This window comes from Lactuca saligna, chromosome 4 (genome assembly GCF_052625555.1).
Source record: "Lactuca saligna cultivar CGN05327 chromosome 4, ASM5262555v1, whole genome shotgun sequence".
NCBI classification, from domain to species: domain Eukaryota; kingdom Viridiplantae; phylum Streptophyta; class Magnoliopsida; order Asterales; family Asteraceae; genus Lactuca; species Lactuca saligna.
This window is the reverse complement of record NC_136420.1, coordinates 275,530,635-275,544,010: the sequence shown is the minus strand read 5'-3', so window position 1 is coordinate 275,544,010 and position 13,376 is coordinate 275,530,635. Positions and strand designations below refer to the sequence as shown.

The 13,376-nt window shown below is 33.1% G+C and overlaps 1 long non-coding RNA gene across 2 annotated transcripts; it reads right to left on the bottom strand.

Annotated features, from left to right (window-relative positions):
• Positions 1–1,389: 1,389 nt before the first annotated feature.
• Positions 1,390–3,825, bottom strand: LOC145039151 (uncharacterized). 2 transcript variants are annotated; one of them, XR_013679758.1, is made up of 5 exons: positions 3,375–3,825; positions 2,623–2,702; positions 2,137–2,215; positions 1,948–2,029; positions 1,390–1,828 (listed from the first exon to the last, which is right to left on the bottom strand). It is a non-coding gene; the product is annotated as an uncharacterized LOC145039151 (long non-coding RNA). The 2 variants fall into 2 exon arrangements; XR_013679757.1 differs by lacking the exon at positions 2,623–2,702.
• Between the last annotated feature and the right edge of the window lie 9,551 nt (positions 3,826–13,376).

Genomic DNA, 13,376 nt, shown 5'->3' with positions numbered 1-13,376 from the left:
ATATATATATAGAGAGAGAGAGAGAGAGAGAGAGAGAGAGAGAGATTAATTTAGTGGTTTCAATGATACAACTCACCATCCTCACTGATGAACACCACTAGCAGTCAACACCGCCATTAGACCATTTATTGTTCACTGTCATCTCTACCTTTTGTTCTTACTGACAAATAGGGCGATATTGTTGACCGTCAATGTTCGAAATTTGAAATTGACATCAATGTTCAACATCCATAAACTTCATCCCTTAGAATTAGTAATCTACAAATGTCTTCAAGTTTGATTTTCGTCTTTTTATATTTGGATTTGGCATCTCTTTTTGGTTTCATTTTACCACCACGTACCACATATGTGATGTTGGACTCAACCCTAAATTGTCTCTACTTTTATATGATTAAGATGTGAATATGATGTTTCAGGTCTTCCTTTAATCGTGTATGTGTCTAATTTTTTTTTTCGTTATCATTTAGGGATAGAAATTTCGGTGGGTTCAATGATACAACTCACATGTCAGATGTTGAAAGCTAACGATAATATCTATCCTCCATTCGTTTCAATGTTAATCTTGAAAGCAATTGATCTGTAGTTTGTTATCATGCATCTAATTTTTTATTTCATATTCTATGTATTGAAATGTATGTTGGTTTTGGGATAACTAGAACCTCTATACTATGTTCAAAACCTTAATATGTATAGCGATTTTCTTTTATAGCCCCCGGGGTTTTCAGGGTTGAACTTTATAATTTCATACTGACACCATTAACGACATTAACTTTTACCGGTGTGTAATTAGTCCTATATGCTTTTTTCCTTTTTGAGATTGACTATTGGAGATTCAATTTCTCATTTATCTTCGAATTGATGAACCAAATATTTTGTGAATACCTAATTTTTTATGGGGCATTGTTATCTCATTAATCATTTTATGTGTATGATCATATTACATAGTTACATTTAAAATTTTCAACTTTAAGTTCGATTGATACCCACTTCAAGATTTGATATCATATATAGCATTTTTTCATAGGAAGAATCCACTGAAATCTTAGATTTTCAACCGAAACAAACCATAACATGGTCAAAGATTTTAGTCTATTGGCGATTGTTGTTGGATTTGGTGCCTAAGCCCATAACTATAACTGGGATGTACTTGACCCAATAGTGGCATGATCCTTTTGGGTTGCCTTCACCGGTGCAATTTGATAGGATGGACTTTTGAGAATAAGGTTATTTATGATTTATTAATATATTACAAGTATAATATATTAACATATGAAATCATATTATTTAATTAGTATTGATCAAAAATTAATTCGGAATTAATTTTGTGGTAAAAAAAAGACTAATTAAATATATGAGGACTGATTATGTAAATCAATGATTCATGTAGTGTGGGCCAATGATCAAAGATTATTTAGATGGGCTAAACCAATAACTTAATCCATGGAGGTTAAACCCATGGAGCATAAGAATGTGAAACGTCATGGAGCATTAGGGTTTACAAAGTGTAACCCTAGCATTTGCCACACTATAAATAGAACCCTCATGAGCCAAAATCGGTGACACCATCTTTTTGTTTGACCAACTTAACAAATTCACCTTCATTTTTCTAAACATGATGGATTTGGAACTGTGCATTGACCTTCCCTGACCTGTATCACATGAAACTCATGTTAAACAATTTGTGCCAAAAAAAAATAAATGGATTAAGTCCCTTTGAAAAATATATTGCATAGCCATGATTATCCACCACACATTTCACCCGATTTTGATCACATGCATCTGCTTTCAAAGATGTAATTGTAGTGCTAAATACAGCATCAGGGGTTGCCTACAAAATGCAAAGGCATTCCATTTCCATTCCCACCATGGAATGGAATGAAGAATTACAATTCCATTCCTTTGTCATTCCATTCCATCATACCAAACAGAAGTGTGATTGTAACTTACTTGTAACACTTTGACAACTCCACTAATTATATCGGGCTCATCTCCATCAATTATAGGAGTGCCTCATTGCAACGTTCAGTTCCTGTAAATTTGATGCAAGAAATAGCGATGTAAATTATAATTAAAATTGTGTAGATTATTCAAAGTATAATGATGCTATATTTAACAAACAATGATATTTAACCTTACCATTTCGACAAGATTGTTATGACATCTGCTCCAAATCCATGACAACAATCTGCAATCCTCTCATCATCTGTAGCCACCACTGCAACATAGATTAAAGCTAGGGACAGTTAAGTAATTTTACATTTATCTCAATAGTTAATTTTCTTATTGCTTATCATTGATTGTTGATTTGTTTCTAAAAATATATTCATTTTAATCCTAAATAATCATTAATCACTTAAATTAAGAATTCAATTGATTGAAGCTCGGTTTTGATGGTGGATGTTTAAATATTTCTTGTTCTATTTGGTCTCTATCGTGCTCTTTTTCATTGGAAAAGTTCGGTAAAATTGTCTTTTGGTGGTTTTTTAGGTTGCTTTTCTAGCTTAAAAAATATATAACTTTTTAGGAAAGAATATAATTGTTGTATTGTAAATGATAACTTTTTTAAAAGATCCATTTTGATAAATAATATGTGGGATGGGTATAAGGTCAAAAAGTAATCACATATTTTTGTGAAGAAGACGGATTGAAGATTCTACAGCTCTATATGACAGAATATAATCAACCTCCATCATGATCCTGGTCTGAATAAACAAGCATATATGGCAACATAAAATAATTGTAATAACATGTAAAAAGAAAGAACTAAAAAAAATACATGGCTTAAATCCAATAAGGATGAAGCATGTTTATGAATTGTTGTCTCAATATCATTTGAAAATGATAACCCAAGACGAGCTGGAATTCTTAATCCCCAAGGTATTCTTGCTGAATAGAATTATACAAATCCATGGTTAGTTCATCAAGATTAAAACAGATACTCAAAATTGCCACTATAAAATTTCATGATAAATGGCAATATTCAGGTTTCTAGTGATCTTTTGTTGAATTATAAAATAGAAAGTCCACTTTACATATAAAAGATGACTGTAAATCATTAGCTTGAAGAAATTGAACTCAAAATGAGCATTTGAACCACCAATTGTAAGATCAACATGGTTTCCAATTGCCTGCATCACATGGGAATGGGATCTCTAACTCATTAAGTCTTAATGTCCTTATTTCATACTATTGATACTTTTACAAAATAAAAATAACCACAACTCAAGAAATAACCACGAAGGAAGCATTACACTGCATCTAAACAAATCGATTGAGTGGACTATGTGCTAAATGATTTTATTACATGCTTTAGAACAGTAAAAATTGAAGGAAGATTCTCAAACATCATTAAAATAAACAGATCAACGACATACCTCTATGATTTTTGAAACTGGATGTTGTTGGAGAGTAAAGAAGCAATCGTCGTCACAGGGGAATTGAAGCATCATCAGTGGTGAAGGTGGTTGTGATGTGGAGTTCGGCTGGTAAAGTAGCTGTCGATTTCGTATCCAGAAAAGCAGCAAATCTTCGATCAAAGTAGAGAGAAGAGTGAAGGGGGAACCGTCATCATGAACTACCGAAGGAGGTTGCGGGAAACGAGTCGGTACCAACGTTGGCAATGATAGCGGTTGTTGCTGAGGAGGCTGGAGGTGAACGTGATCCACCTGTGTGCCCTGGTGTTCGACGTCTACCAATCGCGATCGAGATAGAGGAAAACGTGAAAAGGAGCTGTTATTGAATGAGAGAAAAGGATAATGTATTCTTGACATCAATTTAGGGAGTAGAAACCCTATAGGGACGATCTCTCATCCTTGCAACCTTAAACAAAACGACACCCCTCCAATATTCTAAATAAACAACATATAAAAAATATAAAATACATCTATTTTTTTTTTTTGGGGGGAAGACTTGTCGTCCCCATATGTTTTCAGTATGCCACCAAAATTCCCACCTAACTTGTCGGGACGGCAAGTCGTTGCTATATCTTTTCACAAACCTGCAAACTACCCACGTAACCTATTGCAACAAAATGTCGTCTCTATAGATTATCGGGTTTAAAAATTTTTGTTAACCCTATAGAGACGATATATCGTCTCTATAGATGATCTATAGAAACGACTTTTGCCGTCCTTATAGGCATCGTCCTTATAGATGCTTTTCCTTGTAGTGTGGTGATCCTTTTAAAATATTTATTGAAATGGCGGTAACCGGAATTAATGAAAGGAATAGGCTTAGCAAGATACTTTTTTTTTTTTCAATTTTGAAGACAAAAATAGTCTAAATGCAAGAAATAGACACATACTTTTGGTTTATTATTTATTATTACACTCTGCTTTCATATTCTTCTATCTTTTTGTGATAGAAAGAGAAGATGGATTGAGTCCACACTTGGTTCAAAATTAACCAAATCCTTGTCACATCGTAAGTACTTCCATTAATTTACATATATAAACTTCAAATTGCATTAATTTATACGTTGTATATCAACATGTTGAAATTTCTTTCTAAAGAACCAACATATTTGCGAAAATACAAAAAAGTGCCATGATAAGCAAATATTTGTAGCAGGATTACCCACTAAGTATCTCCATGAAATATGACTCTTTATCATCTAATATGTGATCTAACTTTTTTTTTTTTGTGTTTGTAATTGTTGTAGGTTATACAACATACAAATGTCAGTTCACTTTGAATGAACTTAGGTAATAGTAACATTAATATTAGAAGTATATTGACATATTGCTATTGGAAAGGTGCCATTAATTTTAGGTCCAAAAAGAAAAATAAGTAATAAGAAAAGTTTGTTATATTCGATAAAGGAAAAAAAAAAGTAAATTGCTATATAGTAAGTTTCTCTTATTGAAACTTTGTTCGTATTTAGCGCAAAAAACTTAAACTAATTATACCATCTAGAATCAGGTACGAACATCACCAGGAAAACATTGACAAGTACGGCTTACACCATTTTATCCATATTTATGATTATTGTATGTGTTTTGCAGTGTTTGATGCGTTGGCTAGGTTTAGGAGGTTATCAATCTTGGTTAGGGACAACATGAACCACCCTTTATTGAGCCTATTGAGCCAGTTTGCACCGATTAGTTGGATCTTGAATGGTGGAGTAGACCCAATCTTGGTGGTTTGTAGGGGTATAGCCATCATCTAAAATGACCAATACTGTATATTTTGCAAAATACGCTAAAAGTTTTGGTCAGTTTTATTTAACCTGTTATAGCATATATAATTGTATGTTAACCTATTGGAGATACCTTTTACTATTTTTGTAATACTTTGACAATTTATTGTCAAATTTTTGTTAACATGTTTTTAATTGTTAAGGATGGACTGAAGGGAAGTGTTGTATTGTTTGAATAGTATCTGAAATGTGTTTGTGTCATGTATAGTAGTAGGTTAAAAATATTATGATTGTAGGTTAGCAATTGTGGTCCTTACTTGGGCTTTTTTATTAACAAAACATAAAATTGCTTCTCGATTAAAATTTGACATGAAGAGCTTTCTAATTAAAAAATGCTCAAAAATCTCCGTAAAGAAAAATGAGATAATTTGCTAACGTACAAAGGGCTTCTAGCCCAACGGTATTAGGTGGTGCCCACCCTCCTAGAGGTCGAGGGTTCAAGTCCCGCGGTGGACATAGGTGGAATTAGGTGTTAGTTTAGGAGTAAATTATCATATTTGTATTTGCCGGTTCAAAAAAAAGTATAAATAAACGTTGTCTAAACAAATCCAGAAAATTATTTTGGTAAAATGTTTGCTGATATTTCAATTAATAGGTTGTTATATTTATTTATTTTCCATGGCAAATTGTAGGCTTTCTATTTAACTATTTTGTTTATTATTTCTCTAATTTAATAGTTTTTTTTTTTTATTTTTATGAATGCAATGTAGGGTGTTATTTGACAGTTTTTGTATTTTTTGCAAAGTAGGTTGCTATTTTTTTGCAATTACAATTTTTTGTGCAAACAAAGTAGTAATGCTTCTATTTATTGCTTTTTAATCTATTGACAACATATTGGCACCGATATAATTTAGTAAATTCGTTAATATAGTCTAGGAGTGTCTTGAATTCCCGAAAAATACCTTATCTCATCCAAAGTCATGAGTTTTACTTATTTTCCATCCTTATGAAAAATAAGTCAGTCTATAAGATTACAAGAGAAAGTGGTAATGTGTAACAACCCGAAGTTGTTCATCGCTGAAAACTCATTCTACCCGTATAACTCGCCGTATATCGAAACGTTCCGATGTCGTTTTTGGGTTTAGTTAATTAAAATTATATGTTTAATTGATACTAATGAGTGTCCAAACCTCTTAGGAACTCATGAATTTAGCCCAAAATGTTTATTTCATAAATTTTAGAAATGTCCTCGTCGGATTACGGAAACTTAATCGAGTGCGACCAAAAGCCCCGTTTAATGCCGGTATCGGGTAGAATTCCACCGTGTCCAAGTTTTTTTCTACCTATATAAACGTGTTAAACATTTCATTTGAAGCTTTTTCTCTCTCTCTCACTACTTTCTCTCTCTCTCTAACCTCTCTCCTAAATCCAAGTTTAAGGGTCCAAAACTCAATTTTAAGGCCTCAAATCCCTAAGGTACCTTCCTAAACTTAATGTATAGCATATTTGACTTCCAAATTCGGGATTTAATCATGAAATAAGGCCTTGAATGTGAGTTTACGGCCTTGGTTGAAGCTTAGGCCGTAAAAACATAGTTAAGGGGTTTTTAAGCCCTAAAACCCTTCCAAACCACAACTAGACTTTAGATATGGCTTAATGACTTCATGGAATGGACTTAGAACATTTTAAACATGGATTTTGATGGATTTAAAGGAGTTTACGGCCAAGGCACATGCTTGGGCCGTAAACTCATATATATGGGGTTTTTGTGACCTTAAACCCTTCCAAAACACTAATAAGGCTTAGATATGAATTTTAGAATATTGGTTTTAGCCTTAGAACACCTTAAACATCTTATTTGAGGTAAAATTGAGAGTTTACGGCCAATACCTATGCTTGGGCCGTAAACCCTTCATTTTGGGGTGTAAACTCCTTTAAAGGTGTTAGAAAGCCACTTTAACACCCCTAAAGCCTTAGAATAATTTTTAGAAGTGCATACAAACAAGTTTTTGGCCTTAAAACATAATGAATCACACTTTAGGAGAGTTTGCGGCCATGAGGGGGGTCTCATAGGCCGTAAACTCCAAAAACACCTCAAAAGTCCCATAAAAATTCATGTAAGGCCTTGGAACAATTTTAGCAATCACATGTGATTTGTTTGGAATCAATAACACAATTATTCATGGGTATATAGGAGTTTACGGCCATGAGTCCCATGCTAGGCCGTAAACTCCCTTAAGTATGTCCATTGGTGTTTAAAATTCATTCCAAGCCTTTAAACCAAACCTAGAAATTTTCCCCTAAGTGTTTCAAGCCAAATTGCACCATAAACCACCCCACCATGAGTTTACGGCTGTAAACTCATGGGGAATGGGTGTTCTAGGCCGAAAACTCTTGTATGAGTTTACTCTTGAAGAGTAAACTCCATTTCCCGGTCATTCAAGTCCTTAAACGCCACCCGGGTCCCTCCAAACACTTGTAATGGGGTGTTTCCGCGACTAAAAGTGTTTGTCCCTAAAAATCAAATAATCTAAGTCCTAATTAGATACAAATATGTATCTTTTCATTATACTTAGGAACCTCGTGCGTTTGCAAGCCCCGAACCAACGTTTAGCATCCTAAATCGTCACGTTTCTCGTCCGGTGAGTTCATACCCCTATGCTTTTTCCGTGTTTTTCAACGTTTTCAGGAGGGAATACAAGCAAACTTTAACTATTTTCAAAACATAACATTGATGTGTTTCAAATAATATCTGGCAAATTTATAAATACTTTTACTCCTTATGTATTATGCTGAGCATAAGGGATGATCTATCAACTACAACTAAATGGATTTTAGTTAAGAAAATAACCAAACTAATCAAATTATTATGGGAATAATTTGGGGTTCTTTAGTTTTCGTTTTATCATGTATTGATATGTATATAAAGTTATTAGATAAACTATGTCTGATTCAGTTTATCTCCGTATCATTTGAATGTATTGCCAGATAGTTTCACTGTATTATGTTTCATAATCTTTTGTATGTTTGATATCGTATGAGAACCCTGTGAATAGTTAGTACTAGTTTGTGAGTTAGTCACTACCCTTTATGGATGATTAGTAAATCCTCCCCGGAAGTGTAACCAGAGTCTCCTGGAGGGAGAGCGAGAAATTTGTGAATAGATCTATTCGGGACTGACAATCCCACACCTTAACTGCTAGCTACAGTTAGGCGGGCACGCCTGGGGTGACAAATTCTGGATATCGTCCGACGTCTGACAAGCGTCAAGGAGGTCTCGTTGTCGTATCAGCATGGTTACCCGACTCACAATATGTATTAATATAAATTTATTCACGGTTTTGGTTTTGGAGATATATATCTAGTACGGGATGGTGATCCCATGGTTTTTAGTCTATAAGTTTCATATCTATTGGAGGATGTTATTCCTATGGTTAGAATCTATATCTAGTTCAGGATAGTGATCCCATGGTTTTATCAAACTATTTTGTATCTAGTCCGGGATAGTAGTCCCATGGTTTCAGTCTATATTTTCAAGTATATCAAACTATCTTGTATCTAGTCCGGGATGATAGTCCCATGGTATTAAATATATTTGTAGTACGGGATGTTAGTCCCAAGGTTTTCAAACTACTTTCCATCTACAGTTCGTATAGTTAAAGTATTTTATACCTAATTCGGAATCGTAATCTCATGATTCTCAATATATAGTTTTGTGTATTAAACTATACTCTGTAATATTCAATCGGTCTTGTATTTAGGAAAATATGGGATTTTCTTGGGGTAACGTATAACACGTAATTGAACTGTAATGAAAGATAACTAAACTGTTTTACATAAGAAAATATGGGATTTTCTTGGATAACAAACCTTTTCGGAAAAACTAAAGGAAACTGATACATTTTCACAAAACAAAACCGCTTATGAACTCACCAGCTTTATGCTGATTTTCAAACCGCTTGTATTCTCAGGTCCAAGTTAGACAGGTACCCAGCGATATCTTTTGGTGAAGACGGAGTGCTCAGAAGACTCGTCTCAATTTTTGTTCATATGATATATGTATAAAACTTATACAATTTACTTTTGAAACAAATGTAAACTTTCAAATATATGTAATGTAATGGTTGTTTATTGTGATTACTATGTACATTGGATTTGATACTCAACGTGGAATCAACCCCCGGAAATGTTTCCGCTTTTGGTTTTCGGGGTGTGACATAATGCTCAACTAATACAGTCTGAAAAATAATCATATAGAACGAAGCGTCGATGGCTAAAAAACATGTGTTGGAGGCGGTTGACCGTAGATTGAAAGATATATCTACGGTGAGGCTTCCATTTTGGGAGACAATTTCAGACAAACGTTGTCGGTAGTGAGACATGGAATACGAGCACATACTATGAATAATTGTTTAGACATAGTAAACTAATTGCGCAAAAGAGCTAATTTTCTCTAGAAATTAATTTCTAAAAATCCTATTAACAACGGTCGCTAGGTGTGGATAAACGGCTAGTGTGTGTGTGGGTATATATATATATATATATATATATATATATATATATATATATATATATATATATATATATATATATATATATAGGGATGAAACAAATGAAAGAAATAAACTAGTATATAAGCTATATTTTGTAATTTGCAAATGTGTTGCTATTTCATTGTTCATCATCTCTTAGTGTGTCACATGTGCTATAATATTTCTTTGTACGTTTTACGTTCATGTAACCAAAGAACTTATTAAGATCGGTACCGGCGACGTCTATATCGACGATGATAGATGTTGTTACAAATTAGGATTTACGGGCAACAAGTCGTAACCAAAGTGTTGGCTGGGAACTTTCGACCTCAAAGTCTACATAAACGACAAGTTGTCACAATAGGTAACTCTGGAACCGAAAATATTTTACTGTAAATTTTAAAATAAAATTATAAGAAAACAAAAAGATGTCAGATTTGTTTTTTACTATAGCAATGACATGTTGTCCGTATAACCGATCTTGGTGTGGGTTATAGGGACGACATATCATCTACACATGTTGATATTTCGTTTTTTTTTTTTTTTATGATTTCTCTTAAATAAATGAACGACTTGTTGATTTGGGCTATAGAGACGACATGTTGTTATAGGGTTCTAATTTTAACATAATTTATATCGCGATCTGCTTAATAGCATCGCAACCTCAAATTAGCTTTTGCTTTCCCTCTCTCTCTCTCTCTCTCTCTCTCTCTCTTCTCCCTCTGAAGTCGATGACCTCTGTTACAACCACCACCTTCACCGTCAAACTCATGTAAGCTTCTATGTCCCTCCTTTTTTATACAATTACAACCTTCGGGCACCATTTTCCTCTCTTTCTTATTCCATTGAACACAAGCCACAACAACCAACATATGGCTGCTACCACCAGGCTTGTTCTCATATATTTTTATTTCGCATCTTTTTTTTCTCTGATTTTGTGTTTTATTTCCAATCACTACCAGTAACCACCGTAGGGCCACCGTCGGCTACCACAACTCATTCCGAAAAACTACCAGAATTCCACAACTACTAGATTTCGGCCACAATAGTAGGACAACTTGGTACGGTTTCTAGCACTTTTTTTACTTTCACCATTGTTTAAGTTAATCGTAGACGTTAAGTGGTTGCTTTAGTATGATTTTAATCTTGTTGGGTGATTTTTTTATGCGTTTTGATTCTTCCAACAACCAAATGATGCTTCAAATCATGCTCACACACATATTCATGTGCTACATTATGTTTTAAATGTTGGCTACTTTTTTTTGTATAAATTTGATCTTGATTAGTGATGTTGGCTACTTTTTTTGTATAAATTTGATCATGCTCACACACATATTTTATGTTCGAGATGTTGGATACCTGTTTTAGTATATATTTGATTTTGTTTGGCATGTGTATACAAATAATTCTAAAAATAATAATAACTTAAATAATAACAATATATTATTAGTGAATAGAGAACTCAATCCACTAGATACAATATTATAACTATATAAAATAATCTCATTACCTTAATGTTCGTGCACCCTCATGAATAATAAAGACATATCCTGATTGTGAATTACAATCATCTATTTCTGGTTGAAAGAAGCATCAATGTAACACTTTACACTTAGATCTTCTTCACAGCCATTCAGTGACTATCTCCTGCATTTTGTTGATTGTTGATATCTTCTCGTCATTCTCAAAGTATGAACTTAATATTGTGCCATATGTCATTGATACATATCCTCTCTTGGAGTTTTCCATCTTAAACCACTTCAAGACTTTATAAATGTATGTACTTTGGCTTAAGCCTATTAATCGCTTTGATCTATCTATGTAAATCTTTATACCAAAAATATATGCTACCTCACCTAGATCTTTCATTGAAAAACACTTTCCAAGCCAAGACTTTACACCTTGAAAATTTGGAATGTGATTTCCCATGATAAGTAAATCTTCCACATATAGAACTAGGAAGGTCACTAAGCTCCCACTAGTTTTCTTATAAACACAAGATTCATATTCGTGTATGATAAAACCATACTTGATGATTTCATCATCGAATTGGTGATTGCATTTTTGAGATGCTTGTTTTAACCCATAAATGCATATCTTGAGTTTACACACTTCAAAATGTGTTTTGTCTAGGGTAGTACTAAGATAGTAGTGAGAATAAATAATAAACACTAGTATATTCTCTTTACCTAATTAATGAACCAAAACAAGCTTTTCAATTAATCATAATTTTTTGCTAACCTAATTAAACAAGCTCTTAATCAAATTAGAAAAGTTGCATTATGATCTTTATAAAATTCCTAGCAATATTCAATACTTCTCACAAGCTCGGAAGCGTAAAAATATGAAATTTCAGTTTATACCAGAATTAAATAGCATCACGGAACCAATCTAATATTTGTTACTTATCATCAGTAGATTAGAACAATTACATATCCATTAACTTATTATCTATAATGATTCAATCCTAATTAGGTGATCAAGCTAAAAACAATCAAAATCAAACATTCAGTAAGATCAAAACTGAAAAATCTAGAAAGAACCACAAATCAAAAATCAGGTCTAATGATTGATTACCTAAAAAGTACTAATCTATGCAGAATTGAAAACTAGGGTTTAACCATACATGGCTAAAACGAGTGTCGAACAATAAAAAGAGACATTAAACTACTGAGTCTTACTAAACTAAATGATTGAGATGATCCATAGCCTTCAGATCTTCAAAAAGTGAAGAAAAAGTGCTGAAAATCGCTATCATAAGCCGTTTTCGCCGTCTGGGGACATTTAGGGTTCAAACTAATCAGATATGGAGTCTTTATATAAAAACCAACAATAAAAAACACGTTTTTTCATAAAATGTGATCGCATTCAGATTTTTCCTTCGAAATCCCGAAAATTTCTATTTTTCGCATTTAGTGAAGTACAATGCTATTTTGAACACTTTTCTCACATCAAAGAGAAGTTAGGATCACATTCTGGGCATCGACGATCACATTTTCATTTTTGCAAAATTTTGCAAACTGATTTTTGGTCCGGCAAATCCTCGAAGCAAAAATGCGACCACATTTGTTGTAAAGCATGATTACATTTTTAATAAAATGCGCGTTTCGGCCGTGAACTTTTCAGTTTCATCAAATCCAACCCAGGCTCCAGCTTCCTCATGTATTTTAGCACCATTAAGCTCCAAATATGCATCCAAAGTTGCTCCCAAAATACCGATCCACTCGAAATATCTGAAAACGACATAAAACCATGAGTAGAATGTGAAATTTTGACGATAAACATGAGTTGAACATTATTTATAGTAATGAACATGAAAAAGCATATAATACGATGCGAAATGCTAATAAAAACTACTCTAAAAGATGCATAAAATGACATCTGTCAGCACTCCTCATTTTTTTTTTCTTTTCCCTAAATTAAATCGGCTAAATTTAGATCACATTACAAATTTTAAAGCATTTAAAGTAAGTTACAAATATAAACATGTTTATGAAAATAACTATTTTTTCTATGGTTTTAAGGCCTATTATAATTTTTCTTTCAAGTAGTTTTAATCTAATAGTTAAATTACAGTTTTTGGTACCTTACTACAATTTTTCCTCCAGGTAATTTTAATCTAATAGTTAAATTATACTTTTTATCTGGGATAATGACTTAAAAAGGTAATATATTATTTGATTTGTACACATTTAGTCACTGACTTT